This window comes from Brassica napus, chromosome C6 (genome assembly GCF_020379485.1).
Source record: "Brassica napus cultivar Da-Ae chromosome C6, Da-Ae, whole genome shotgun sequence".
Taxonomy (NCBI): Eukaryota; Viridiplantae; Streptophyta; class Magnoliopsida; order Brassicales; family Brassicaceae; genus Brassica; species Brassica napus.
The window spans coordinates 14,587,244-14,594,135 of record NC_063449.1 but is presented as its reverse complement, the minus strand read 5'-3'; positions in this window follow the sequence as shown (position 1 = coordinate 14,594,135).

The following is a 6,892-nucleotide window of genomic DNA, read 5'->3' as shown; positions in this document are numbered from 1 at the left end:
AATCTACACTAAGGATGAGATAAATGAGAAGCTTTATGGAATCTGTGGAGCCCAAGAAAAGAATGAAGATGACTTCCAGATGAAGCTTGATGGTGTCTACTACCCGCTGAATGATAGCATCAGTTGGTTGACTGCATGCATGGAGGAGATGAGGCAAGACATAGCCAGAATGCAGACACAACGTGCAGCCGAAGCAACTACACCAACATCGATCGACAGAAACCTTCCAGCATCGATCGATGCTGACCCGTCAAAATCAAATCTGATCAAGTCTCAACCAGATTCTTACACCAGAGCAGAGATTGATCAGATGGTAGAAGAGAGACTTGATAAGAGATGTGATGACATCTATTTCCCATGGGACATCACCATCAGTTCTTTGACTTCTCAGGCATAGACAATGCAGAGGGAGATAGTGGAGATTCAGAGATACATTGCGAGGCATTGACATCGACCAACAGACGCATCAACATATCGACCGACAGTCTTAGAAGGATATCGATCGACGAAGCTACAAACCGAGGAGGGCTAGTACCAAAGGTGAAATCAGATATGTCTGATATAAACAACCATGGAGAGGTGATCTTGGCTGACACATACGCCACACTTGTGAGACATCAGTTCAAACTTGAATGTCTTGGAGACAGATTGCTGAGGATAGAGAATACAACTGCAACAATGAAAGACAAATTGTGCAGAGGAGACAAGGCAATGAGAGACTTCACTGGTACATGGTTCAACAAGAGCAGAGAAGAGATGGAGACTTGCTTCCCAGCAAGTACCAGCTTTCCACATTACTAGCCAAATCACCTCCAAAGTCAAGCTAAATAACTATAACAAAGCGCTAAGTGGGAGGCAACCCACTATTAGGTAATTTCTAATTGGTTTTTATTAGTTTAGTACTTATGTTACTTTTAACATTTTTTGCAGGTCATAAGAAAAACAAAAAAGAGATCTGAGAAGACGATTGCCCATAATATCGACATCGATCGACAGAACATCACCTGCCGCGACCGATGACAACATCTTTACATTGATCGACATATATTCCGGTCTGGTATATTGTTATAGCTTGATACATTGAGTCCTTTTACACTAGGAACTGTGTAGTTTAAGTCTGGGGGAAGGTTTACCTATATTAGTTAATTTCATGAGTCTTATTAAAATGTTTTCAAAAATAAGTTCTTATTGAGTCAAGATGGGGACAATGACCTTATTGATTTTGCTTATTATCTAACCACACCATTCTAGACTTACTAGTTGCAAATAGCACTAAAGATACCAAAGTAGATCAACCTGTCAACTATGTTACACTTGGTGAGAATGTTTGAAGGAACCAAAAGTGACCTCCAAACTAACTGAGCTCAACTCTGCTTGTCTTGGGGCTTTGTTGGGGTCAAAATAAGTCACGACGAAATCAACGTCAGGAAACTTCTGAAAAAGTGTCTTCTTTCAAAAGAAGAAGTAAAATTCAAAGGAATAGAGAGGTGTGAAAACCAAAGATCAAATTCGTAACAATTCTGAAGAGGATTCACACAATAAGTCCTCGAGAAAGGTTACTCAAGGCCTCGGACAACGGATCCTGGACAGCAAAACACTCATCGTCCAACTTGCCGAAGGGGCGAGTTGGACCGGATGCACCGACCAACTCGCCGAATATCGTCGAAACCAAAACTAGCGTGTAACCAATCGAAAATATATTTCCGACCCCATCTGGTCCTAAGGATAGAAATGCAGCTCTCTTCCACAGATGCATTATCGATTCAGACGAAAAAGAAAAACTTCTTCCAATCATGATAGTTCGACACGAACCCCGCTATAATCGCCATGTTATTTCGAGGACTCAGTCGTACTGTGGCCGAACTTCCCACAGGCATCAACATGGCTTCAAGATGATCAACGTCGAGGGGCAAGCCACGTTCGTAACTCAGCACCATAATCCCGACAACGTGCTTCAAACTGCGTAGGCTGACCTGACCGATCGCTAGCCCGAAGCAACTAAAGAGCACAATGGCTTCCGAGAGAGGAAACCATAAGTGGCATTGCATTAGCGCTTCAAAACACGTGAAGTAACCATCGGGCGGGGACTCGGCAACTTCCCCAGCTACTGGGAGACGAAACTCTACAGACTCCGGAACTCCGCAGAAACTCTGAACGGCGTCAAGCCCATTCGGACAACTCCTACTCGGACAATCATCCACGGGGTTAACACGAAATGGGGCATGGTACCATATCCCGGGTATCAGGAGCTCTACGTGGCCCATGGTCGCCCAATATCCATTGACCTCCTCAGGATCTATCGAGTGTTCCGCAAACTCCACCTTTGGCACAACATTGTCGTGTTGCGAGCTAGAGCCGTCGGAAGCGGAACGATCGCGACGAGATTTATTGGAAGCCTTTCTCCTTGATGTCATTATCAAAAAAGAATTTTTTTTTTCTTTTTTATCAAAAGGAGAAAGGAGAGTAAATGATATTTCTCTATCTTGAGAGAGAATTTTTGGAAGTAAGCAAATACTCCCTCCGTTTCAGAATAGATGATGTTTCAGAAGATTTTTGTTGTTTCATAATAGATGATGTTTTGATATTTTTTATGTTATTTTTAACTTTTTTGGAAACTGTGTAATCAATTGGATATTGTAGTCATTTATGTGATTGGTTGAATGATTTTTAAATTATATTTTTAGAACTACCTTTTAGAAAAAAGTAAATTTCTTAATCTTTGTGCATTGAGGTAAAACATCGTGTATTATGAAACGGTGGAGCAAAGAATTTGAAAACATACTCCACATACTTACAGACAAGAAAATCCAGTATTCACCTTTAGATTTTCAGACATAGGATTCTGCCTAACTTACTCTATATGTCTAAACCACTCGCAAGAACATCATAGTTCTAACGAGCTGAGGGGCTAACTGTTGGGGTCAAAATCGGTCACGACGAAATCAACGTCAGAATAATTCAAAGGAATGGAGAGGTGTGAAAACCAAAGATCAAATTCATAACAATTCCGAAGAGGATTCACACGATAAGTCCTCGAGAAATGTTACTCAAGGCCTCGGAAAAAGGATCCTGGACAACAAAACACCCATCGTCCAACTCACCGAAGGGGGGAGTTGGACCGGATGCACCGACCAACTCGCCCATTCGGCGAGTTGGATCAGTCCAACTCGCCGAATGGGCAAGTTGGATCAGGAAAGCCATCCAACTCGCCAAACAGGGGAGTTGGATCGGGAAAGTCGTCCAACTCGCCGAACGGGCGAGTTTGACCGACCACGCCGTCCAACTTGCATGTTCGGCTAGTTGGATCTATCAGCCTGCCTTCTTCCCGTCCTCGTAGCTCTCCCCTTCGGGATTGGATCTAGCCTGCTCTTGTTTCATCTCGATCGGAGTCATTGTTTGAACTTTACGATTTAAAAACCGCAAAAACTCATTTTGTCGAATAACATTCGGATTGATCGTATAAAATGGCAACGCTTAGCTGAACACCTTGAATTGCCTACGCTATACGAATAATTTGAATGTTCTTCAAAATCGACGTCGTTTCGAAAGTGCTTTTTCTATAAAATCGTAAAAACGCCTAAGTCGGAGAACGGCCTGAAAGGGCCCAGAACGCGGCAAAGAGCCCACTTGCGATTTTATAGAAAATCAAGCCCAAACGTTATGACGGTTTATTTTTGGTTACGCATGAGAAGATAAATGTCAAATACGGAGGATAAATGTGAAGTTCGGAGGATAAATGTGAAGTTTCCGAATATAAACACAAAGATCGAGGAAAAATGGAATATTTTCGCAAAGCGATAAACTCGACCGAGGGAAGAAAGGGAAAAAGAAAACCGCCTCTAGAGAAGTATATAAGGATGTCAAAGTCAAAGATGCAGAGGGACGCAATTTTTCTACTCAGAGAAAAAGCTTAGCACTTAGGGCATTTAGGCAATTTTCCGTTTTTTGTTATCGAGCTGCGACTCAACTAGGTTTCTGCAGTCTAAGGTTGCTAGAACTAGAAATCTGGCCAAAAGTTCTTGTGGCCGAGGCTCTTACCTTGTTGTAACGCTCGACACATATTTAGAATAAAAACCCTTCTTGCTCTCTTTTCGATTCATATACTTACTTTCGTTCATACTTCGTGTTCTGATTTCTTGGTGTGTGGTTTAACAGATATACGGGACCTCTGAGAAATTAGGGTTTTCCTAACTTTCCTAATTTAAACGGAAATCGACAGTGCGAATTTCGGTTCCCACAGGCATGGTATACATGGGATCGGATTCTTCAAACAAGTCTGGAAGGTAAAGCCTTGTGTAGATTTATCACCCTCTCTCTCTCTATTTCAAAATATAGATAATATATATATTGGAACTCCATTAATATCTTTTTATTTATCTATGCAGTTTTTATACCTAATTGATGTTATGAATTGCTTAGCCATATGTGAATAGTTCTATTGTTAGGTTTAGGGTTCAAATAGGTTATGAGGGATTAGCCCCAACTATAGATTGCTAAGTTGTGATATTCATCATTAGGATTGTCATTAATGCATGTTTCTAGTTAATTAAGCTAGCTAGAACTTGCCCTAGGAGTTGTAGACTCAAGTCATCACTTGCATCTCACCTTGAATCCGTCCTAATTGAGCTAGGATTCTAGAGTAAGGTGAAAGCTGATCTAGGAAGTCTAGTGAGCATAACTCAACCCGAGTGTAAAGCTTGACTATGAATGCGTCGATCGATATTAATATTGAATAATCGATCGACGGTACATCAAGTGTATCGATCGATATTCCTCTAGAATCATCGATCGACACTTGTATCTGGTCAATAGACAAACCTAAATAGCGAATGCCGATCGGTTTGTTTATAAGTGTTTTCGCTCTATAATATCATGCATATAAATTGTTAGGCATATGTAGGATTATAATCCTGATTACCTGCCCTAAGTCTAGCTATTTCACTAAAGCACCAAAAAACCCAATCAAATCAATCGAGCAACTTCCTTGCTCACAAACCTGCTTTTTACATTTCATCATAATCAACCTAGCTTAATCACTCTGATTAGATACTGAGAGAATCAATCTCTTCCTGTAGAGAGATGTAGAGAGAGAAATTGCTCTCTGGCTCTCTTCCCGAGGTTTGTTTCAGATCTGTTTTCAAGATTCAAATTTTGAAACTTTCTCCGTGAACTACCTCCGGTGATCAGTTTGCTGGAATCCTCTAACTCCGAAGCCACCGTCTTCAGCCTTGCTTTCAACACCACGCCAATCTCAACATCTCGAGACCTTTTTCAAACAGAGCCTACATCGATACAGTTCCGAGTTCCTGTTCCCACCCCGAAGACTGATCTAGTCCAACGGAGAACTCCGGCCTTGCATCGTCTACCCCTGATATAGGGTGTTTTGACAATGGCCAAGTGCAGCCAGTGTCTAATTTCTAGCCTAGCCTAGTGCTAAGAGCTTCGTTTAAAATAATCTCATTACTCTTTTGATTCGATTCGTTGCCGTTTATTCTTCTGGACCTTACTCCTTTGTGGTGGTATACTTTACCGGCGGCGAGCCTTCCGGTGAGAGAGCTTTTGGTTTCTGCAAACGCCGGCTAACATCATTGCCGCTCCGTTGGAGCACTGCCCCGTCTTCACTTCTGATCAAAGCCAATGTTTCCTTACTTGAAGCAGCATGTACTAAGTCTGAACCACCGTCTAGCTTTGTGTGCTAAGACCAATGTTCCGACTGTTGGGCCTAATTATTAAGCCTAATGGCTCAAATAATATATGGCAAAATGTGAAAATGAAATGGGCCTACGGGTTCTTATAAAAAGCCTTGTTGGCTTTAATGAAATGAAGTTAACAACATCCCACATCGGTTGGAAGAGTTGATTTTGAGGAGTATATATATGTCTTCATGACATGAGAGGTTAAAAGGCTCAGAGGAAGAGAGAGCCTCCCACGCGCGCGCCGCCGCTGCCGCCGACCGGCTCGGCTCGGCGTGGGCTGGGTCTTGGGTCTTGGGTCTTGGGTCTTGGATCTTGGGTCTTGGGTCTTGGGTCTTGGTGGAGGGCCTCCGGCCAAATAAGACTATAATTTTTGGACTAAGTTAAACTAAAAGTTTTGCCATTTAATTCCCGAAAAACGGCATGCATTTTATTTTAAACAACACGTAGTTCGTTTAAAAACAACACGCTGTCTCTCTTCTTGACGATAAGTTTAAACGAGAAAAGATCTTGCGGAGGAAGTTTCGTAACGCCTCGCCTCCGAGATCCTCGCGAGATTTCCGCTAACGTGCGCACGTGCTGCATCAGTTGCGGAAAGTGGCTCGTCTTCTCCCCTTTATAAACTCGTCTCCTCCTTCATTTCTCATTACGTTTTTCCACAATCAAAACCATCAAATCCTATAGCGTAAGTCTAGAGAGTTTTTCGTAGAAATATTAGTTCGTTAGAGTTTCTTCACGAGTGTCGCGTGATAACGTATCATGGTTTTATCCTGGGACTCCAATTCGTACAGATCCGTCGCACTAACGGAGCGAATTTTAAGAGTTAAGGAAAGAGATTAGTCTCGACTCCATAGTCTCATTTTCGTTACGGTTTTGAATCGTTTATATATTTTCCTTAACGTCGTTTATATTATATCGTTTCTTTTGATCCGGTTTTCCGGCTTCTAGAATCTTAACTCTTAATTCGCTTTCTATCTAAAGCGTTTTATCGGATTGAAGAACGATCTATAAAAATGGGTTTTGGAACCGTGTTTGCGATTTGCTTTCTAGCACTTCCGTGAAACGTTTGTAATTTATCTCATAAACGGTTTGCGTTTTGCTCTGTAGTACTACCGAAAGACGTTTATTCATATACGATTCATACAAACCTGTTATTTGTTTCATTCAAACGATGTTTGCGATTTGCTATATGCTTATCC